At 48.9% G+C, this 24,396-nt stretch overlaps 1 protein-coding gene across 2 annotated transcripts in view; it reads left to right on the forward strand.

Moving 5' to 3' along the window:
- LOC119356771 overlaps positions 1–11,643 on the forward strand; it is a 26,353-nt gene extending 14,710 nt beyond the window's left edge. Inside the window, exon 3 of one of the 2 annotated variants that reach the window (XM_037623750.1) lies at positions 10,881–11,643. The gene's annotated coding sequence lies outside the window, so the exon portion shown is untranslated. The remainder of the gene's footprint in view (positions 1–10,880) is intronic. The other variant, XM_037623751.1, reaches the window with a different exon arrangement.
- Positions 11,644–24,396: the final 12,753 nt, after the last annotated feature.

Below are 24,396 nucleotides of genomic sequence, written 5' to 3' on the forward strand. Positions count from 1 at the left end.
GAGTGCTTGACTACAGCTGAGTCTTTGGGTGGGAGAACTTAGGCGAGTACTGGACTGCAGCTAAGCCCCCGACTGGGAGGATTGCTCTCCACTCGGTAGGATTTTTTCAAACTTAGGCGAGTGCCTGACTGCAGCTAAGTCTCTGATTGGGAGAACTTAGGCGAGTACTGGACTGCAGCTAAGCCCCCGAGTGGGAGGATTGCTCTCCACTCGGTAGGATTTTTTCAAACTTAGGCGAGTGCCTGACTGCAGCTAAGTCTCTGACTGGGAGAACTTAGGCGAGTACTGGACTACAGCTAAACCCCCGAGTGGGAGGATTCCTCTCCACTCGGTAGGATTTTTCAAACTTAGGCGAAGCGGATTCGTAGCTAAGCCACCCACCAGGGGATTTCTTACGCAAACAAAAACAATAATAATCACTGGGAAAATTATAACGCTCTTGTCTTTGATAAATAAACTACAGGAGTTTTTCTTATTACATCTCGTCCGAGTGAGAATTCAAGTATAAAAGGGGCGGAGCAGCTCCGCATTCCAGGCTCGTGGCTCATCAATCTGGCGATCGACATTGTAGAGGTGGTATGATCCATTGTGGAGGACTCTGGTGACTATGAAGGGGCCTTTCCAAGTAGGAGCAAGCTTGTGTGGTTTCTGCTGATCCACTCGAAGGACTAAGTCTCCTTCTTGGAAGGCTCAGTTCTTCACGTTTCTGGCATGGAATCGACGCAAGTCTTGCTGATAGATGGTCGATCGGATCAGGGCCATTTCTCTTTTTTCTTCTAGGAGGTCGACTGCGTCCTGTCGGGCTTGTTCTGCTTCATCTTCTGAGTAGAGCTCGACTCTGGGAGCGTTGTGAAGCAGGTCACTCGGTAAGACTGCCTCAGCTCCGTAGACTAGAAAGAATGGGGTTCTTCCGGTCGATCGATTCGGCGTTGTCGTCAATCCCCAGAGGACTGATGGGAGCTAGTCGACCCATGCACCTGCTGCGAGCTTGAGATCGCGCATCAATCGGAGCTTCAGTCGTTTGAGAATCAGGCCATTTGCCCTTTCTGCTTGTCCATTCGACTGGGGGTGAGCAACCGAAGCATAGTCGACCCGAGTGCCCTAAGAGGCACAAAAGGCCCTGAACTCGTCGGAATCGAAGTTTGACCCATTGTCCGTTATGATACTGTGCGGAACTCCATATCTGAATATCAACTCTCTGATGAAACTGATAGCGGTGCAAGCGTCGAGATTCTTGATAGGCTTGGCTTCAATCCATTTGGTGAACTTGTCGACTGCTACCAGCACATGAGTGAAGCCGCTCCTGCCTGTTCTCAGTGGCCCAACCATGTCCAGCCCCCAAACAGCGAAGGGCTAGACGAGTGGAATGGTTTTCAAGGCTGACGCGGGCTTGTGCGGCATATTGGAGTAATACTGACACCCTTCACATTTGTCGACTATCTCTTTAGCCATCTCATTGGACCTTGGCCAGTAGAACCCCGCTCGGTATGCTTTAGCCACAATGGTCCGAGAGGATGCATGATGACTGCAGGTCCCCGAGTGGATATCGTTAAGGATCATCTGACCTTCTTCTGGTGTGATACACTTCTGGCCGACCCCAGTCGCGCTTTCCCTATATAACTGTCCCTTTATGACTGTAAAGGCCTTGGATCGATGGATGATCTGTCAAGCCTCTTCCTCGTCTTCTGGGAGTTCTTTCCTTAGGATGTACGCGATGTACGGTTCTGTCCAGACGGGAGTGGTAACCAGCACTTCCATTATCAGATCGACCACAGCTGGAACTTCAACTTCAGTCGGATCCGTGGCGCTCTTTGGCTGCGGGGCCTCTTCCGTGAAGGGATCCTCCTGGACTGATGGTGTGTGAATGTGCTCCAAAAACACATTGCTGGGAATGGCTTCTCTTTTGGAACCTATTTTTGCCAAATCATCAGCTGCTTGATTTTTCAGTCGGGGTATGTGATGAAGCTCTAACCCCTCGAATTTCTTCTCCAGCTTTCTCACTGCATTGCAATAACCAGTCATGGCTGCACTTCTGACATCCCACTCCTTCATCACCTGATTAACCACCAAATCTGAGTCGCCATAGACCATGAGGCGACGGACGCCGAGTGAGATGGCCATGCGCAACCCATATAAAAGTGCTTCATATTCTACCTCATTATTGGAGGAACCAAAATGGATTTGAAGAACATATCTGAGTTTATCTCCTCTGGGGGAGACCAACAGCACTCCGGCACCGGAACCACTCAGCATCTTGGAGCCGTCGAAGAACATAGTCCAATGCTCCGAGTGAATCTGAGTCGGCAGCTGCTGTTCAATCCATTCGGCGACGAAATCTGCGATTGCTTGGGACTTGATAGCTTTCTTTGCCTCAAACTTGATATCAAGGGTAAGGAGTTCAATCGCCCATTTTGCCACTCGACTAGTTGCATCCCTGTTATGCAGGATCTCTGATAATGGAGCGTCGCTGACGACTGTAATGGAATGATCAGAGAAGTAGTGCGCAACTTTCTTGGTGGTCATATAAATCCCATATACAAGCTTTTGATAGTGAGGATATCTTTGCTTCGATGGGGTCAGGACTTCAGAAATATAATATACTAGGCGCTGAACTTTGAAGGCTTTCCCTTCTTCTTCCCGCTCGACCGTAAGTACCGTACTGATGACTTGTCCTGTGGCTGCAATGTAAAGCAGCAAAGGCTCTTTGCTGATTGGGGCAGCAAGCACCGGCTGGGTGGAGAGCACAGCTTTGAGCTCTGCAAACGCTGCATCAGCTTCGGGAGTCCACTCGAACTTGTCCGACTTCTTCATCAATCGGTAAAGAGGTAATGCCTTTTCACCGAGACGAGATATGAATCGACTTAGGGCGGCCAAACAACCAGTAAGCTTCTGGATGTCGTGCACTCGCACAGGGCTTTTCATTCGGAGTATAGTGCCAACTTTTCTGGATTGGCGTCGATTCCCCGTTCGGAAACGAGAAAACCGAGTAACTTTCCGCCAGGGACTCCGAATGTACACTTTGATGGATTAAGCTTGATATCATACCTCCTGAGGTTGGCAAAGGTTTCAGCAAGGTCAGTCAGCAGGTCGGAACCCTTCCGTGACTTGACCACAATATCATCCATGTATGCTTCCACGTTTCGACTGATTTGAGTGAGTAAACACTTCTGAATCATCCTCATGAATGTGGCTCCGGCATTCTTGAGGCCGAACGGCATGGTAACATAACAGAAGCACCCGAATGGAGTGATGAAAGCTGTCTTGATCTCGTCAGGTCCATACAGACGGATCTGATGGTACCCGGAATAGGCGTCTAAGAAAGACAGTCGCTCACATCCCGCAGTCGAGTCGACTATCTGGTCGATGCGGGGGAGAGGAAAATGATCTTTCGGGCAGGCCCGATTGATATGTTTAAAGTCAATGCACATGCGAAGTGACTTGTCCTTCTTGGGGACCATGACAACGTTGGCGAGCCTCTCGGAGTGGTAGATCTCTCGGATGAACTCCGCTGCTAAGAGCCAAGCCACCTCTTCACCAATAGCTTTTCTCTTTTGGACGGCAGACCGTCAAAGATGTTCCTTGACAGGTTTTACTTTTGAGTCGACTCTCAGGCGATGCTCAGCCAGCTCCCTGGGAACACCAGGCATGTCAGAAGGCTTCCATGCGAAGATGTCCCAGTTCTCACGGAGGAACTGGACGAGCGCTTCTTCCTATTTGGAGTCGAGTGTTGTCGAGATATGAGTCGGGGCGGCGCTGGGGTCGGCCGGGTGGATGTGAGCTGTCTTCGTGTCGCCAGTCAACTGGAAAGCTGACTCTGTAGCGGGCTTCTTGGCTCGCAACAGATCACTCGGGTCTGCAGTCTTTTGGTATTCCTGCAACTCTACCACTGCCATCTGTGCGTCGGCGATCTTCGAACCCTTCTGAAAACATTCTTCCGCTTTCTTCTGATTGCCCGTAATGGTGATCACACCTTTGGGGCCAGGCATCTTCAATTTGAGATACACGTAACATGGTCGGGCCATGAAGCGTGCATAAGCCGGCCTACCCAAAATAGCATGATAGGCACTCTGGAAGTCTACAACCTCAAATGTCAACTTTTCTTTGCGGTAATTCTTGGAATCACCAAAAACCACATCAAGAGCAATCTGGCCGAGTGATTCAGCCTTCTTCCCAGGAATGACTCCATGGAAACTCATGTTGCTGGCAGTGAGTCTCGACATCGGAATGCCCATCCCCTTCAACATCTCAGCGTATAATATGTTCAAACCACTGCCACCATCCATCAGGACTTTGGTCAGACAAGTGCCTTCAACAACTGGGTCGACCACCAAAGCTTGCCTCCCAGGGGTGGCGATGTGCGTTGGGTGGTCGGACTGGTCGAATGTTATGGCAGTCTGAGACCATTTCAGGTAACTAGGTGTCGTCGGAGCGACCATATTCACTTCTCGGTTAATAACTTTCAGTCGACTTTTGCTCTCAACATCAGCAAAAATCATCAGGGTGGAATTGACTTGAGGGTATCCGTCATCACTGTCCTCTTTGTCCTCGACCTTGTCCGACTCCTTTTCCTTACCCTTAGGTTGCTTGCCCTGGAACTGCTGGATCAAAAGTCGACACTGCCGAGTGGTATGTTTCGGGTAAATAAAATTACCCTCTTCATCTTTCTTCGTGTGGACGAGACACGGTAAGTCCAACACATCATTTCCCTCCTGGTCTTTAACCTTTTTGGGGTTCCAAGGCCCTTTAGGTTTCCCTTTAGACTTTCCTTGGGCCAAAGCTAGAGCTTCCCCGGGGGCCGCTGGCTCGGCCTTCCGCTTCTACTTCCGATTGGAATTGCCTCCGGTTTCTTGGGCGACTGACTTGAGCTTGCCACTTCTGAGTCGATCCTCGTCTTCACCATTAGCGTACTTGGTGGCAATCTCCATCATCCGATTCAGGGACATGTCTCCGGTTCGACCGAATTTCAAATTTAGCTCTCTGTACTTGACGCCTTCCTTGAAGGCACAAACTGCTTGGTGGTCAGGCACATTTTCTACCGAGTGATGTAACGTGATCCATCTCTGGATGTAATCCCTCAAAGTTTCATTCGGCTTCTGCACACAAGACCGCAGTTCCGTCAGTCCTGCTGGTCGCTTGCATGTGCCCTCAAATGTGGTGACGAACACTCGGGAGAGATCTTCCCAAGTGTAAATGCTGCTAGGTGCTAACTGGTTTAGCCACGCTCTGGCTGAGCCCTCCAACATGAGAGGCAGGTGCTTCACGGACACTTCATCATTGCCGCCGCCAATCTGGACGGCCACTCGGTAGTCCTCAAGCCAAGTATCAGGCTTGGACTCGCCAGTGAACTTACTGACTCCAGTCGCCAACCTGAAATTGGGAGGAATCACAGCAGCCCTGATGGCTCTACTAAAACACTCTGGCCTCGAAACATGTACTCTGCTGCTGGCAGGCGCATCTCTGTCGTGGCCTTCTCGGTGAGCCCTGTTCCTGTTGACCAGACCTTGGACAAGGATGGATCTCGCGTCAAAGCCTGGCCCTCTGGGGTCGACTGGAATCCTTCGCCCACCACTATGAGGGCGCCTGTCATCCTGCTGGCTAGGCACATACGACCCGCTCCTCGCTGGAGGCGTGGGCACTCGACGTCGACCATCACGATCGACTCGGTGATCATACTGCTCATGGTTCCCATACTGGTCACGCCGGTCTCCACGCCCCTCACGCCTCGGGGGCGATCTCGGGCTGTGAGCCGACTGGACCGTGTCCGCAGCAATGGATCTGCTGTGAATTCTGTTCCGCGACTGAGAAACAGCGGAATTCTGATCTCCTGCTGCCCGGAGTAATGCTCTGATCTGCAGCAAGCCTCTGCCAGCCTCCGACTGGGAAGGCTGAATCGACTCCGCTGTACGGGCCGCAGCTGCTAAATTCTGAATCGGAGTCCGATATACCTGTGGGGGCGGGAAGAGCTGATGTCGACTGGATTCGGGAACCCGTTGTCGCGCCCGCTTGTCGAGTGCTCGCTGGAGGTTCTCTAGTCGAGTGCGCTCAGCCAAGTTTGCCAGGCGCGCGTCCTCCAAGGCGCGAGCCTCGGGGGTTTCTCCAACGATAGGAGTGTGCAGCCCATCCATGTTCCGGCGGCGAAGTTCTTCTCTCTGCAGCGCCGTGAGAGGCTCGGGAAGATACTCCTCATGGGGACGCGACGGGTCGCCTCCTCCCGCGCCTCCGTCGGTGCGGGTAAAACCGGGGGAACTGGGCGGTCCATCGACCATCAGAACTTCTGCTACCAGATCGCTGCTGTCGCACTCGGATGCGGTCTCTTCGGAGCCAGTCAAACAGGCTGTAGAGGGATCCGTCGGGCTCGATCGCCGCGACTTGAGGGATGGCCGACTGACGGGCCACCGCGTGTCTCACCCACCGCTGAAGTCTCGACCGACCGGAGCGCTTGCGCCGGCGGGAAACGGGGAGGGAGGACAGCACAGGAGCCGACAGGTAAGGGGTCGACGGTTGCCGCAGGAGAACGCCGTGGACGCACGCGCGAAAGTGCGTTGCCCCGCGGACAGGGAGTGCGTCCATGTCGAGTGGAGCCTCCTGAAGCCAGGCGGAGTCGTCGACGATGAACATGAGCGCGCCGAGACGGATCTCGCGGCCCTCCACCAAAACTCCGTCGAAAACCATGATGATTCAGGTTGGAAAAGATCGCAACTCCTCCAACAAAACGCTAAAACACCTGCCCCAAGGTGGGCGCCCACTGTCGTGGTCCTAACTCTGACAGTAATGTAGGAGGGTAAGTATGGAGAGGTGAGGTCTTAGCTATGAAGAGGTTGTAAGGACGCAAGGTTTACGAGTTCAGGCCCTTCTCGGAGGAAGTAAAAGCCCTACGTCTCGGAGCCCGGAGGCGGTCGACTGGATTATGTGTGTATGAGTTACAGAGGTGCGAACCCTTGTCTCGGAGGAGGGGGTGGCTTATATAGAGTGCGCCAGGACCCCGGCCAGCCCACGTTACGAAGGGTTTAATGTACATTAAGGCAGGGCGTTACTGGTAACGCTAGTAATAAAGTGCTATGATGACCATAAAAGCTACTTAATGACCGACTGTTAGTGTGCGGGGCGCCTTTAGGTCTCCTGAGCGTCGAGTGGTTGGGTCTTGGTCGAGTGATTGCTTCTTGGTCGAGTGTCTTCGAGTCTGTCGAGTGGGGCACCTTCAAGTTGATTGAAAGGCGATTTCTTCTAGAGATGTCCTTGGGTAGGGCAGCTAGGACAGGTCCATGACCCTACCCTAGGTCCATAGCTTCATCAGGCCCTTTAAACTTGAGGGGTAAGTATTTTATGGCGTGGAGGTCATCTCCTCTTGCCATGTGTATGTGGAGGATATAATCCTCAATCCAGACTCCAGGGTCTGTTGTTCCGTCATACGCCACTATGTTTACGGGCTTGAATCCCGCTGAAAATTCATGGTCCAGAACCTCATCGGTGAAACATAGGGGGTGTGCGGCGCCCCTGTATTTGGATGTGCCGTGATGTTCGGATATTGGTTGTGTTGCACTGCTTACGAGAGCTTGCTTTCTTGGCCCATAGATAGATCTAGCTGGGCCATCTTTTTGATGTGAATCCTTGAGTGGGTCGCGTGCCGGCTTGTATGCGGCGCCGCTTGCTGCTTTATGCTGGCCATGGGGTCGTCTATCCGACCGGGGGGCTTTCTTATTTTTTGATTGCGGGGGCTCTAAGGCCTCCTCATCAAATTTAGGCAGTAGCTTTCGCTTCGGATAGCTCTTGGTGGGGCGACTGCCACCGTATTTGTTTGCGGTGTTGAGTACTTTGCTCCATCTGATTCTGAGTGCATCTTCCGCAGTTTTAAGCTTCCGCTTCTGCTTTTCCAGGCTACGCGCAGTGGCAACGAGCCTTTGGTGAAGGTTCTTCTGCTCCATGAGCTTGTCCGGCGTAAGGTCGTCCGGAATGCTGTTCTCGCCGGGGACCGGTTGTTCGGTTTGTTTATCCAAGTTGCTCTGTTCGGATGTTTGCTCGAGGGCATGTTTGTTGTCCGTTGGCTCGTCCTGCTCTATGGCTGGGTTTGTGTGGCTGCTGTCTTTGTCGAGGCGGGGCTTGGAGCAGCATTTACGTCGCCGCTTTGATTGCTTTTCGAGAGAACGATCCCTCGTTGCATCCCTGTGTTCCTCATCGTCGCTTCCTTTAGGTGTGTCCACCATGTACACATCATGAGATGAGGTGGCTGTCCAGTGCCCTATAGGCGTTGGTTCATGTTCGTCTCCTACATCGTCGTCCATACCGTCGATGTCTTCGGAGTCGAAGTCGAGTACGTCGTTTAAATTATCAATAGTGGCTACGAAGTGGGTGGTGGGTGGGCTTCGAATTTCTTCATCGTCCGCATCCCAATCCTGCCGGTCATAGTCCGGCCAGGACTCTCCTGACAAAGAGAGAGACCTGAGTGATTTCAGAATGTCGCCAAAGGGAAAGTGCTGAAAGATATCTACGGCGGTGAATTCCATGATCGGCGCCCAATTGGCTTCGATTGGTAGGGGCGCGGAGGGTTCGAAGTCCAGAGAGGAGTCCGGCGCCTTGGGGTCACGGGCTTCGCAGGGGACAAGGCTGGTATTCGGCTTGATCGCCGTAGAGATTGCAGCCCCCGAGGCGGTGTCTAACCACCCATCCTCGATTGGTGAGGTTGGCTCCGAGTTAAGGGTCGGAGCGGACACAGGTGCGGCCTCCAAGGCACTGTTCGGCGGCAGAGCTAGATCGTGCATATCGTGACAGTGTGGCGCGCTTGGTAGTGGCTCAGATCCGTCGAAGATCAAGTCTCCGGGGTCGTTCGCCGTGTAGTTTAAACTTCCAAATCTGACCTGATTGCCAGGGGCGTAGCTTTCGATCTGCTCCAGATGGCCAAGTGAATTGGCCCGCAGTGCGAAGCCGCCGAAGACGAAGATCTGTTCGGGGAGAAAAGTCTCACCCAGGACTACATCGCTGTTGATGATCAGAGGAGCCATCGGGCCTAAAAGTGACGACATAGAGGAACTCTCAATGAAAGCACCAATGTCGGTGTCAAAACTGGCGGATCTCGGGTAGGGGGTCCCAAACTGTGCGTCTAGGCGGATGGTAACAGGAGACAAGGGACACGATGTTTTTACCCAGGTTCGGGCCCTCTCGATGGAGGTAAAACCCTACTCCTGCTTGATTAATATTGATGATATGGGTAGTACAAGAGTAGATCTACCACGAGATCAAGGAGGCTAAACCCTAGAAGCTAGCCTATGGTATGATTGTTGTTCTCCCCTACGGACTAAAACCCTCCGGTTTATATAAACACCGGAGAGGGTTAGGGTTACACAGAGTCGGTTACAATGGTAGGAGATCTACATATCCGTTTCGCCAATCTTGCCTTCCACGCCAAGGAAAGTCCCTTCCGGACACGGGACGAAGTCTTCAATCTTGTATCTTCATAGTCCAGGAGTCTGGCTGAAGGTATAGTTTGGCTATCCGGACACCCCCTAATCCAGGACTCCCTCAATGGAACTTTATTGTCAATGCTTTGTCTCGTTTAGGGTTGCATAATCATTTTGTCAGTCTTATCCATGCTTGCATCTCTACCCTTGTCTTTTCCGTCATTATTGATGGCCAATCATATGCTAAATTTCATAATGCCAGGGGTATCAGACAAGGGTGTCCGTTATCACCCTACCTCTTTGTGCTTGCCATTAATGACCTTTCCATCTCTCTACAACATACCATGAGGTAAAGCCAGCTAGCAGGTATTACCCTTGGACCAAATTGTCCTCCCATTCACTCCCTTTTGTTTGCTGATGTTCTTCTCATTTGTGGCCAAGCCTCCATTCCTGAAGCTACTATGATGGAATCCATTATCCAAAAATTCTGCAAAGCCTCACGTCAAACGCCAAATTGGTCTAAATCAGCCATTATTTTTAGCAAACATGTTCAGCCTGAAACCTATCTAGCCATCAAAACTATCTTTCCAGTCCCAGATATTGATGCAAGGTCCATCCACTTAGGCCATCCTTTGATTCTTCCTGCGAAAGATAGATCCTCAAATCCAAGTATTTCCCTGATTCAGCCTTTTGAAGAGCCAGCCCTAATGTTCCCAAGTCAGTCTTTTGGGATTCTATACTAAAGGTTAAACCCATTCTCGAAGCTCATTCATTTTATCAAGTCACTTCTGGGAACATCTCTGTTTGGAGCACTCCATGGTGTCATATTTGGCAAAGCATCTATGATCATTTAATTATTCAGGATGACCATTTTAAATACCCAGCTTTGATTAAAGATTTATGGCTCCCAAACCAAAAGATATGGGACAATGCTCTCATTGACATGCTTTTTGATCAGCCGACGGCTGTTATCATTAAACAAACTCCTATTATTCAAAGTGATGATAAGGATATACTCTGTTGGGACCTCACTCCTAATGGCAAGTGCAATTCTAAATCGGCCTACAAGAGTTGCTTGCAAGTTATGCAGGAACAGGGTGAGCCTAGGCCAAGGCAAGTATCTACACAGGTAAAGCTCCTTCTCAAACAAGTTTGGAAAAGCAAGACCATGGCACCAAGGGTTCAAACTTTTGCTTGGAGAATTCTTAGAAGAGCTATCCCTACAGGTCAGAGAGCGGGTAGATTCACTAGTCATATTAGTAAATACTGCTCTAGATGCGACTCTAAAGAGGATGACATTCACCTATTTTTCCTCTGCAACTTTGCTAGAGCTGCGTGGTTCTCAGAGCCATGGCTAATTCGAATTGATATTGTCATCCAAGATTGCAGGAACATAACTGAAGCTATACAAGCCATTCTTTCTATGCAACATCCCTACGTTTCTCTTGAAAATGTTTTTACCTTTTTGTGGTGCTTATGGAAATCCAGGAATGAAAATTTGTTTGGCAGAAAACCAGGCGAGCCAAAGCAGATCTTCCAGGCAGTAAAATCAATTATATCAAGTCAAGCATTGGTGAAGTATACAGAGTAGGAACAACATATCATCACTATGACGAACTGCAACAGCTCCAACTCAAATCATTAAACAAGGAGAAACCATCAAATCAGATTTATTTATTACAGATACCAAGGTTTTCTGTGATGCCTCTTGGGAGAATACAAAAGTTCCAGGGAATACAGGTGCACTGGCTACAGGAATAGGAATATATATACAAGGCGTTGAGCAAAGTGACAGCTACACCATAATGATTCAAGCCTCTACAACTACAACATCTTCTCCCTTGCAGGCTGAAGCATGGGCTCTCTTGTTTGCAGCAAAGATTGCTAATCATCCCAACATCATCCAGGTTTCCTTTCTCACTGATAACCTGATCCTGGCAAGAGCAGCAGCTCAGAGGAGCATTGATTCATGTAAAGTTGGTTGGGAAATCAGGAAGGAACTTGCAGATTACATTCATACCACGAAAGAACTCCAACCTCAAGTATTTCATATCTCAAGAGAGCTAAATGGAGTTTCTCAAACTGTGCACATCAGGTACTCAACAACTTGGTTGAACCTATCTTTAGTTGTGTTAATTCAGCTCATAGAAATAGGCCATGTCCTGTAATTCAAAAATTTCAATATTCTCCTTTACAGGGCGTTGTAATTCATGCTGTAAAATGTTTATGAGCTGATATATATTTATGGCGCCTTTCCCTATTCAAAAAAAAAATCCTTGTATGAGGATCACTCATTGTTGCGGCAAATATGTCAGGGAAAAACACAGAGCTCTATACGTGGGCCGATCCACTCGGTGTTTCATGCAGGGAATCTATCGAACATGCTTGAGCGACTTTCTTTCGCTCAATTTCTCTCTTCTAGCATCTTAACCAGTTTCCCTCCAAACCCTTCAAAAAAAAGCAGTTTCCCTCCAAAAATCAGCTACTGGAATTTCTTTATAGATTTATAACAAATTGTAAACATGAATATTTTCACGGATTTTATAAAAAAGCTCAAAGATAAAAAATGTTCATACATTTAACAAAACTCACAAGATTTATGAAGTGTTCACAAAACTTTAAAAAGGTGAGTTTCAAAAAAACTTTAAACTGGTGAATCTAATTTTTTTAAGAGTTTCAAAAAAGTTCACGAATATTAAAAAAGGTTGAAATTTTATAAAAGATGTTAGCGAATTCAAAACATGTTCTAATTTTTTTAATAAATAATATATTAATTAATTCTAAAAAGTCAAGAATTTAAGAAAATCATCAGTATATAAAAATATTCATGAATTTTAAAATGTTCCTAGCTTTCTCAGAATGCCCATTACATAGAGTTATTCATGAATTTAAAAACTCTTCGGGTATATTAAAAAATATTCTCAAAATTAAATAAATCATGTATTTAAAAATATGTTCACGAATTAAAATAAAAATAAAATGGGAAAAAAGATATGAAAAATTCAAATAAAAGAAAAATACAAAAAGGTCAAAAAATAGAGATAGAACCGGTAGATGCTCATACGACTACTATACTTGGGTCGGGTGCTACTCCCGTAGGAGTCATTGGGTTTCCCCAAAGAGGAAGGAAGATGTAGATAGCAGCACAGGATTTTCTTAGTTAAGAATCAGGATTTATCGAACCGGTGGGAGCTTCAAGTTAGCAAGATAAGCAACACCTGCACACAAATAAAATAAATTCTTGCACCCAACGATGTAAGAGGATTGTCGGTCCCCTTGTCCTTTCTAGTTACAAGATTAAAAGCTAATCTCTACTTCTCTACTCCTATAAAAAAGCGAGTTGGTGGTGATGGTGTGTCTGTCTGCACATCATCTGCGCCGTTCAATACGTAACGTATGGCTGAGATGAAGAGAAGTTGCCCCGTACCACTTGCACGTTTACAAAAACGCCCTGCATTTAGACAGAATTCTGGATCAGGGACATCCGATACACAACAGATCTTCTCTCGTGAAGGAAACAGAGTCTTCGTGAATCTCCCAAATTACTCGCCGTCGGCTCGTACCATCTCTTTCCCAGCGACAACCGGAGTTGACTTGGGCGCCCCCACCCCACCCGCCCGCCCCGGCGCCATGTAGCTGTAGTTCTTCCAGCTTCTCTCCTTCCAGATCTGGGCGTGCAAGTCATGTGAGACGGAGAGGATAGTTGCGGCGGCTGCGATGTTGCAGGTCAGCAGGCATGTTCGATGTAGCAAGTATTTTGTTTTCTCTTTGTGGCTGTCGAGTTGATTTGCTTTCGTGTAGGCCCTGGTTCTCAACCTCCAACATGAGTCTCTTTCTTCCGTGCTGCCCATGGAGGTCACCCCTCACCAGTAGCAGGAATGCCATGAGTTGGCACAGGCATTGCAGACGCGGAGGATTTTTACTGGGGGCAAGCTACTCGTTCCCGGCAGCACCGGTGTCAACTACCTCGAGCCACTTCTTGTTCATGTAACTGCATCTGTCCGTAAGTTATGTGTTTCTCCTACAAGATCAAAGAATGGAGTACATATGTGTCTCAGAGCCATTCATGGTTGAAATTATGGTTTCTCCTAAACATGTGATTTGCGAAATGTTTAGGAACGAATTGTTTATGGATATGCAAAGTGCCTTGTTAGCTATGGTTTTAGATTTTACTAGGTAGAATTGCGCGCTCCGCTGCGCGCGGATATTATGGCATGGATAAAATGCTCCATGAGTACATTATAGCGTGCATAAAAAACTGCAATATGGTCAACGTTGATGTCGTACATTTGTACCACTTATAGTTTATTTGATTGAGTAGTTAGGATGCTCATAGAACATATATAAACATTGATGTTGTACAACTTAATTTATTTGTCAGTCATCGAATGTCCCTTTCATATCTATCATCAATGTGAATTTGCATGGCGAACAGAGTATAATTCAGGTCTCAAATGGGGCTCATCATAAGAAATGTCGCTATTGTGCAAGCGCCATCTAACAACCCCAAGCTTCCTCCGGAACTGAAAGTGGGCTCACTCCCACACATTACAGTCCAAACCGAAGTAGCTGAACCTAGAACAAGTGTAAGCCATAACTTCCTCTTGGTCCAGGATCTCAAAGAGAAGACAATCTAAACCAAAGTTGCTAATTGTAGCAACACACACATAGAATCAGATAGCCATGGTCAACTAATGATATACTTAACACCCTTGGTGCTTGTCTGCTTTAGCTATCAGCAACATTGCAGAGCTATGAAGTAAATACATGTAGACGAAGACTTTCATTACTGGACTAAGGAATTATGCTGACAACCTTCGCATATGAAAATAGAAGACTGAATCTTCTTTTTGTGAAAATATTAATGCACTCGACCATCTAGAATATCAGACATCTGAAACCTAAAATCCAGAATATGAAGTTAAGACAAAAATATGTCAGGATCATAAGTTCTAGAAATGATAAAGCTAACCTAAGATATAAAGTTATGACATGATATAAGTTAACACCGATGAACACCTATGGACCCGTAGGTCCTAACTGAACAACTCACACATCATCATGGAGGCGGCAAGGTTGATTAATTAAGAGGCCTCCTCCAATGGCTTCCCCCTCCGGCGGAACTCTGGAACATGGCTCCAGATAGGATATCTTCAGAACATAGGCTTGTGGCGGCGATAAAAGTCTTTTGAAGGAACGATGGATGGTTTCATTATTTATAAGAATTGGCGGTGGAATTAGGTTAAACAATGCACGGAGCCCCACAAGCTCACGTGGTGCAGCCACGACACCTGGCCTATGGGCCCCTCAAGCCTCCTCTCGACGTCTCTCGAAGCTTCTAGTGTTCCTTTTGGTCCATAAAAAATCGTTAAAAACTGGCGTCGTGTTGGACCTTCCTAGGTATTATTTTTTGTGAAATAAAAAACAAGCAAAAAAACAGGAACAGACACTTGACACTAAGTTAATAGGTTAGTCCATAAAAATATTATAAAATTATATGAAAGTATGTAAAAATGATAATCTAATAGCATGAAAAAAATATAGGTACATTTGAAACATACCATCGTGCCATAAGTTTTTCCCATGTGCGCTATGCGTGGGGTGATTGGCAAACGTGCGCCCCTACACTCACTCACTCCTGAGCCGTCCCATATTGACCCGTTGCATAGTACCAACAATCGCTGGGACACAATGTCTAAAAAATCGAAGGGGACACTCGGTTTTGATAGGTTCTTGACTCATATATCTACTATTAAAGCAGAGTTTGTCGTTGTCATAATTGTTACTTTGACCTCTCTCCCTCCACTTATTCGGTGTATAGGAAAAAATCTGCCCATGAAGATGAAGGAAATATGCCCTAGAGGCAATAATAAAGTTGTTATTTATATTTTCTTATAACATTATAAATGTTTATTATTCATGTTAGAATTGTATTAACGGAAAACTTAGTACATGTGTGAATACATAGACAAACATAGTGACCTCTCTCCCTCTACTTGACTAGCTCGTTAATCAAAGATGGTTAAGTTACCTGACCATAGACATGTGTTGTCATTTGATGAACGGGATCACATCATTAGAGAATGATGTGATGGACAAGACCCATCCGTTAGCTTAGCATAATGATCGTTTAGTTTTATTGCTATTGCTTTCTTCATGACTTATACATGTTCCTCTGACTACGAGATTATACAACTCCCAAATACCGGATGTCAGGGGGATGAACCCTGGGCAGGCAACGGAACCCGGATCCTTTTCAAAAACAGCGGGGCCAGCATCGCCCCTCAATCCGGCTAGCGCTTGGCGGGTCGCTCGACCCGACCGAGTCCCTCGACCCGGCCAGACTCCTCGACTCGGCCCCAACAACCAACTCAAGACTTCTCCAACAAGCCAGCGCCACCCTTGGTGTGTTCCCCAACCCGGCCACGAGTCAGCTCCCGTCCCATCCCGACCGTACGATGGGACGAGTCTCCACCTGCCGATGACGAAGGCAACAGTGCCCCGCCCATGCCTCTCGTCAGCCGGGGCGTGGCAACAGTGCCCCACCTACCCGCTGACCAGGGTTGGCGTGGCAACAGTGCAACCGTCGTCACCCATGACGCCAGCAAGCGGCGACCTGACGGAGTGCCACTATAGCCGGCTCAACCCGGCCACTCCCTGACGATCGATAAGACGACCAACAGTGCCCCCGTACCCGGCAGGCCCCGCGTCCGGAGAACCCGGCGAGCCCTAACCCCTGCCGGGTCCCAGTACCGGCTTCCCGGACGATGACAACCCGGCTCCACGGCCTTGTAACATTACCATTGTACCCCTAGGGGGGGGGTTGACCTATAAAACCCCCCAGGAGCCCTCATGCATACAGGCAACTCTCTCACTCACACAGGCGATCACTCATCCACACACACGTAGCAAGCAACCCCCAAGGAGAGGGAGCGGCCTAAGCCTTGGCTCGCCTCCCTTCCTCCTCCATACAGCTCTAGGAGTGACCCTGTACTGATACTCATCAACTACACTCGGTAGGACTAGGGGTGTTATCTCTCCGGAGAGCCCCGAACCTGGGTATGTCTTGTGTCCCGCGCTCGCTCATGCCGACCTCGCCTCTGGAGCCCACCAGTGCCCTTGAGCCTCCTCCTATCTTTAGCCATCCCTTGGCATCTGCCATCCGCCCACCACGACAGTTGGCACCCACCGTGGGGCAGTTCGAGGTCCTGGCCGGGAGAATGCTTTAGACGGGGCCCCTCTCTGACTCCGACGAGCCTGTCACGCTGGCGGACAACGTCATTGACGCGCTCGCGGCCTCTTTCACCGCGCTACGCATCTCCGACGCGCCTGTGGCTGACAAGTACCCCAGCTAGGTACTTGACTTTTCCGACTTTCCCCTTTCCCTCGGCGGCAGCGCTCCCGCCGGGGCAATGGACCTCTACATGGAGGTCTTCGTCACCGACACCGGCGCCTCTTCCTCGTCGAGCGCGGCAAGGAAGGCCGCCGAAGCCAAGGTCGCAGCGGAACGGGCCACCCCGTCCAACCCGCTGCGTGCCAGATGCAGAGCCTTCGCGTCCCCATCGGCGCCGACATGACGCCTCCAACATCGCCGAGGCCCGGACTCGCCTCAACGAGGACCGCCAGCGCCTGCTGGACCTCACCGGGACGCTCGCCGCCACGCAGCGTCGCCTTGACTCCGCTCAGCTGGAGCGCAATGCCGCCTACGGCTTTATGCCTGCCGCGCCCGAGCCAAGCCGGGTCGCCGACATGCGGACCCGGGGTGGCGCGATCGGGCGCGCTTTCGATGCCATCCCTCCCGTCTACGAGACTCCCATGAAGAACATGCGCGCTGCCCAGGCAGCCGCGATCGGCTTGGACCAGCTCGCAAGCGAAGAGCTGCAGGACCGCCTCAAGAGGGTGAACGACCTCCTCGCTACAGCCAACGCGCAGCAGGACTGCCTCAACTAGCTCGCCACGCCAGCCAGATCTGGCTCCGCCCGCATCTTTGCCACATGACAAGGCGCACTCCGGCCGTACCCGGACCCGACGCAACCCCGCCCCGATGACTGCCGGTGGCCTGGGTGACGAGCCGGTCTCGGAGGTCCGACGCCGACTCGACCCTCTGCTCCAACCCGGCCGGCGTCCAGCTGGAGCCGACCCGCCCCCCCGCGGCGCGGTCACCGACCGGCTGGGCCCACGCGCCATCGACGACACCGACGCACGCCACCGCCTCGACCGACTCACCCTCTCCCAAGAGCTGGAGGAGACCGGCCCCGTCGGGCCGGCGTGCTTCGGGCCGCGCATCCGGGGTGAGCCCTTTACCAAAGGGTTCACGCTCCCCCGCGACACCCCCAAGTACAATAGCACCGTGAAGCCGAAGGACTGGCTCACCGACTACACCATCGCCATCGGCATCGCCGGCGGTAACCACCGCCTCGTCGTCCGCTACGCGCCTCTCATGCTCCAGGGGTCGGCCCGCACCTGGCTGAATAGTCCGCCGGCGGGCAGCATCAACGCGTGGCTCGACTTCGATCAGGCCTTTGTGCGCAACTTCACCGGCACTTACAAGCGGCCCGGCCGCCCCAGTCTGCTCGCCATGTGCGTGCAGAGCCCGGCGGAGACCGGCCGCGAGTACCTTGCATGCTGGACCGAGCTCCGGAACAGCTGCGAGGGCGTCCACGAAGTCCAAGCGATTCAGTACTTCGTCAACGGGTACCGGGACGGCACCCTCCTCAAGCACAAGCTCCTCCACTCCGAGCGGGCCACCATGGCCGCGCTCATGGTGACGGTGGACAAGTACGCCAACGCCGACTCCGCCATGAAGATCTAGGTGGCGCTGGACAAAGCCGGCAAAGCAAAGCCGGTTCCCCCCCTCCCCGAAGCTGGCCGGCGAAGGAAGCCGGCAGCAGCACAACCAACAGAACAAGCACAAGGCAGACCAACCGGCCCAGCGCTACGACAACCGGCTTGTCACGGCCGCCGGGCAGGCGCCCGCGAACGACGCGGCTGCCAAACGCCGGCAAACCGGCAAGATGGCATGGCAAGCCGCCATGAGTTCCGAAGAGATGCTCGACGCTCCCTGCAAGCACCACAGCGGCGCGAGGCCATTCACGCACACGCTCCGACAGTGCGCCATCACCAAGCGCATCATGAGGGGCGACGTTCGCCTCCTCCGGCCTCGGCTCTAGGAGCGGGTCAGCCGCCTCCGCCTCCACCACCGCCACCAGCTGGCGACACGATGCGCGACGACGCCTACCCGGCTCAAAACGCGACCTACGTCGTCTTCACCAGCCTCAACCATGACAAGCGCAGCGAGCGCCTCTTCGGCAGGAGGTGAACACCGTAGTCCCGGCCAAGCCGGAATACATGCACTGGTCGGAGCGCCCGGTCACATGGACCCGGGAGGACCACCTGGCGGTCATGCCGAACCCGGGTGGCTACGCCCTCGTTCTCAAGCCCACCATCATCGCACCTCGGCGCACGTGCAAGTTTTCCCGAGTCCTCATCAACAGCGGCAGCAGCATCAACATCCTCTACCGTGACACCATGACCAAGCTCGGCCTCGAGGCCAAAGACCTAGAGCCAACCCGGACGATCTTCCACGGCACCGTTCCCGGCCTCTCTTGCTTCCCAATCGGCTGGGTCCGGCTCGACGTCCTGTTCGGCGACAGCAGCCACTTCCGACGCGAGCCGATCTGGTTCGAGGTGGTGGACCTGTCCAGCGCGTACCACGCGTTGCTGGGCCGGCCCGCACTCACAAAATTCATGGCGGTCCCCCACTAAGCCTACCTAAAGATGAAGCTGCCGAGTGATACGTCCATTTTTCATCATGCTTTTATATCAATATTTATTGCATTATGGGCTGTTATTACACGTTATGTCATAATACTTATGGCTATTCTCTCTTATTTTACAAGGTTTACATAAGGAGGGAGAATGCCGGCAGCTGGAATTCTGGGCTGGAAAATGAGCAAATATTAGAGACCTATTTTGCACAATTCCAAAAGTCCTGAAACTCCATGGAATATCTTATAATAAATAATGAAAAATCCTCGCCAAAGATGAAGACCAGGGAGCCCACACCCTGCTCACGAGGGTGGGGGGCGCGCCCCCACCCCTAGGGCGCACCCCCTACCTCATGGGCCCCCTGGTGGCTCTCCGATGACCATCTTCTGCTATATGAAGTCTTTTGTCGAGAAAAAAAGAGAAAGCAACCTTTCGGGACGAGACTCCGCCGCCATGACGCGGAACCTTGGCGGAACCAATCTAGGGCTCCGGCAGAGCTGTTCTGCCGGGGACACTTCCCTCCGGGAGGGGGAAATCATCGCCATCATCATCACCAACGCTCCTCTCACCGGGAAAGGGCAATCTCCATCAACATCTTCATCAGCACCATCTCATCTCAAAACCCTAGTTCATCTCTTGTATCCAATTCTTGTCTTCAAGTCCGGGATTGGTACTAGTAGGTTGCTAGTAGTGTTAATTACTCCTTGTAGTTGATGCTAGTTGGTTTATTTGCTGGAAGATTATATGTTCAGATCCTATATGCATATTATTACCCCTCTGATTATGAACATGAATATGCTTTGTGAGTAGTTACGTTTGTTCCTGAGGACAAGGGAGAAGTCTTGCTATTAGTAGTCATGTGAATTTGGTATTCGTTCGATATTTTGATGAGATGTATGTTGTCTAGCCTCTAGTGGTGTTATGTGAACGTCGACTACATAACACTTCACCATTATTTGGGCCTAGAGGAAGGCATTGGGAAGTAATAAGTAGATGATGGGTTGCTAGAGTGACAGAAGCTTAAACCCTAGTTTATGCGTTGCTTCGTAAGGGGCTGATTTGGATCCACCTGTTTCATGCTATGGTTAGGTTTACCTTAATACTTTTGTTGTAGTTGCGGATGCTTGCAATAGAGGTTAATCATCAGTGGGATGCTTGTTCAATTAAGAACAGCACCCAAGCACCGGTCCACCCACATATCAAATTATCAAAGTACCGAACACGAATCATATGAACGTGATGAAAACTAGCTTGACGATATTCCCATGTGTCCTCGGGAGCGCTTTTCCTATTTTAAGAGTTTGTCCAGGCTTGTCCTTTTCTACAAAAGGATTGGGCCACCTTGCTGCACTTTATTTACTTTTGTTACTTTTTGCTCATTACAAATTATCCTATCACAAAACTATCTGTTACCACTTATTTCAGTACTTGCAGAGAATACCTTGCTGAAAGCCGCTTGTCATTTCCTTCTGCTCCTCGTTGGGTTCGACACTCTTACTTATCGAAAGGACTACGATAGATCCCTTATACTTGTGGGTCATCAAGACTCTTTTCTGGCGCCGTTGCCGGGGAGTGAAGCGCCTTTGGTAGGTGGAATTTGGTAAGGAAAAATTTATATAGTGTGCTGAAATTTACTGTCACCTGTTACTATGGAAAGTAATCCTCTGAAGGGCTTGTTCGGGGTATCTTCACCCCGACCAGTAGAGCAAAGAGTTGCTCCTCAACCTACTGAACCTATTGATAATGAAAATGTTCCCTTTGAAGTTCCTCCGGGTATGATGGAAAAACTGCTAGCTAGTTCTTTTACAGGAGATGGAACCAAGCATCCTGATGAGCACCTAATATATGTGGATGAGGTTTGTGGATTATTTAAGCTTGCAGGTATACCCGATGATGTTGTCAAGAAGAAGGTCTTCCCTTTATCTTTGAAGGGAGGCGCATTGACATGGTATAGGCTATGTGATGATACGAGATCATGGAACTATAGAAGATTGAAACTGGAATTTCATCAAAAATACTACCCTATGCATCTTGTTCATCGTGATCGCAATTATATATATAATTTCTGGCCTCGCGAAGGAGAAAGCATCGCTCAAGCTTGGGGGAGGCTTAAATCAATGTTATATTCATGCCCCAATCATGAGCTTCCAAGAGAAACAATTATTCAAAAATTTTATGCTCGGCTTTCTGAAAACAATCGCACCATGCTCGATACTTCTTGTGCTGGCTCTTTTATGATGAAGACTATTGGATTCAAATGGGATTTATTGGATAGAATTAAATGCAACTCTGAAGATTGGGATCTCGATGAAGGTAAGGAGTCAGGTAGGACACCTAAGTTTGATTGTGTTAAATATTTTATGGATACCGATATTTTCCGTAAGTTTAGCACTAAATATGGACTTGACTCTGAGATAGTAGCCTCTTTCTGTGAATCTTTTGCTACTTATGTTGATCTTCCTAAGGAGAAATGGTTTAAATATCATCCTCCCATAGAAGTAAAAGTAGCTGCACCTATTAAAGTTGAAGAAAAGATTGTCACTTATAATGATCCTATTGTTCCTACTTCTTATGTTGAGAAACCACCTTTCCCTGTTAGAATAAAGGATCATGCTAAAGCTTCAACAGTGGTCCGTAAAAGAAATATTAGAACTTAGACACCTCCTGAGCAAATTAAAGTTGAACCTAATGTTTCAATTGTTAAAGATCTCTTGGCTAATAATATTGATGGGCATGTTATTCAGTTCAGCGGTGAAACCGCAAGAATTGCTAAACCTTGTGCTAAAGATAAACATAGACCTGTGGTAGGTGTGCCTGTTATTTCTGTTAAAATAGGAGATCATTGTTATCATGGCTTATGTGATATGGGTGCTAGTGCAAGTGCAATACCTATTGACTTATAAAATGAGATTATGCATGATATTACACCCGTTGAGTTAGAAGATATTGATGTCTCAATTAAACTTGCCAATAGAGATACTATTTCACCAGTGGGGATTGTTAGAGATGTTGAAGTCTTGTGTGGGAAAATTAAATATCCTGCTGATTTTCTTGTTCTTGGTTCCCCACAAGATAGCTTTTGTCCCATTATATTTGATAGACCCTTCTTGAATACTGTTAATGCACAGATAGATTGCAATAAGAATGTTGTTACTACTGGTTTGGGTGATATGATTCATGAGTTTAATTTCTCTAAATTTAGTAAACAACATCGTGAAGAAGAATTGCCTAGTAAGGATGAAATTATTGGTCTTGCTTCTATTGTTGTACCTCCTAGTGATCCTTTAGAACATTATTTGCTAGACCTTGAAAATGATATGTTTATGAATGAAAGAAGGGAAATAGATGAAGTCTTCTTTAAACAGGAACCTATTTTGCAACACAATTTGCCTGTTGAAATCCTAGGGGATCCCCCTCCACCCAAGGGTGATCCCGTGTTTGAGCTTAACACTACAGGAATCCAGTACTTTGCCGTCTGCCATGGCGGACGGCAAAGGCACGGACAGCTGACGGCAAAGCACTTTGCCGTCCGCGGCGGACGGCAAACAGTGACGGCAAAGATAGGGTCGGCAAACAGGTCCTTTGCCGTCTGCTTTTTATGGCGGACGGCAAAGAGCCCTTTGCCTACAGCGACGGACGGCAAAGAGGGGGGACGGAAAAATGTTGCACGTCCGCCAGTGTTACTCCGTTAGGCGACTAATGGCGGCTTTTGCTGTCCGCCAGCGGACGCCAAACTTGAGCGCCTCTTTGCCGTCCACCAGATGACGTCAGCAATACGTCAGCGCCCGCTTTTTTTTGCCGTCCGCCCGGCGAACGGCAAAGGCAAAGTCTTTGCCATCAGCTTAGCTTTGCCGTCCGCCACGGTAGGCAAATTGGCCAAATGGTCCATCCCCCAGGAAGCACAGGTGGGCGCCACGTGCCCCCTTTGCCGTCTGCCACCGACGACAAAGGGGTCTTTGCCGTCTGCCGCGGACGGCAAAGAGCCTGCACTGCCTCTTTTTATTCTGTTTTTCTTATATCCAACAATTATCACAACAAATATATCACAGCACATATATATCCATCACATAAATATCCAGCACATATGTATCCAACATAATAAATATCCAGCACATATATATCCATCCATACATACATAGTAGGTTGCACATAGTTCCATCGATCCATACATATTACAATATGCAAAGTTTCATCATAGCAAGCGAGCAGAATACAAGAAGTGCATCAAAGGAAAAAACAGGAAAAAGCAAGCAATCCATCATAGGAAGCTGGCTTCCGTGAAGTGAATGAAACCTGCAAAATGACAAATAAGAAAGTTAGAAAAAGAAGACTAGAAGAAGAATTAGACTAGAAGAAAAAGAATAGAAGAAGAAGACTAGAAGAAGAAGTATATGCCATTTATTAGCTAACTTAGGTGAAATGTATCGTTTATGAGCTAACCTAGGTGAAATGGGTAGTTTATGAGCTATCCTAGGTGAAATGGATCATTTTGGAGCTAAGTTAGGTGAAATGGGTCGTTTATGAGCTAACCTAGATGAAATGGGTCATTTATGGGCTAACCTAGGTGAAATGGGTCGTTTTTGAGCTAACCTAGGTGAAATGGGGCATTTATGAGCTAACCTAGGTCAAATGGGTCGTTTATGAGGTAACCTAGGTGAAATGGGTCGTTTATGAGCTAACCTAGGTGAAATTGATCATTTTGGAGCTAACTTAGTTGAAATGGGTCGTTTATGAGCTAACTAAGGTGAAATGCCACGTTTGTGAGCTAACTAAGGTAAAATGGATTGTTTTTGAGCTAACTTAGGTGAAATGGGTCATTTTGGAGCTAACCTAGGTGAAATGGGTCATTTTGGAGCTAACCTAAGTGAAATGGGTCATTTTAAAGCTAACGTAGGTAAAATGGATCATTTAGGAGCTAATCTACGTAAAATGGGTCATTTTAGAGCTAACTTGGATAAATTGGATCATTTGTAAGCTAACTAAGGTAAAATGAGTCATTTTAGAGCTAGCTTAGGTAGAATGGATGGTTTATGAGGTCAGTAAGCTTATTAATTCATTTTGGAGGAAAAGAAGCTAACTCTAGGTCATTATGGTAAGAATATTGGAGGAAATAAAGCTAAGTCTAGGTCTTTATGCATTTGTTAAGCAAAACACTAGAGAAACTTACCGTGATCACGGAGGTGTAGGAGCGGGCTGGCTCGCGCCGGTAGCTGGAGAAGGATCGTGCGATGCGTTT

This window comes from Triticum dicoccoides, chromosome 2A (assembly GCF_002162155.2).
Source record: "Triticum dicoccoides isolate Atlit2015 ecotype Zavitan chromosome 2A, WEW_v2.0, whole genome shotgun sequence".
NCBI classification, from domain to species: domain Eukaryota; kingdom Viridiplantae; phylum Streptophyta; class Magnoliopsida; order Poales; family Poaceae; genus Triticum; species Triticum dicoccoides.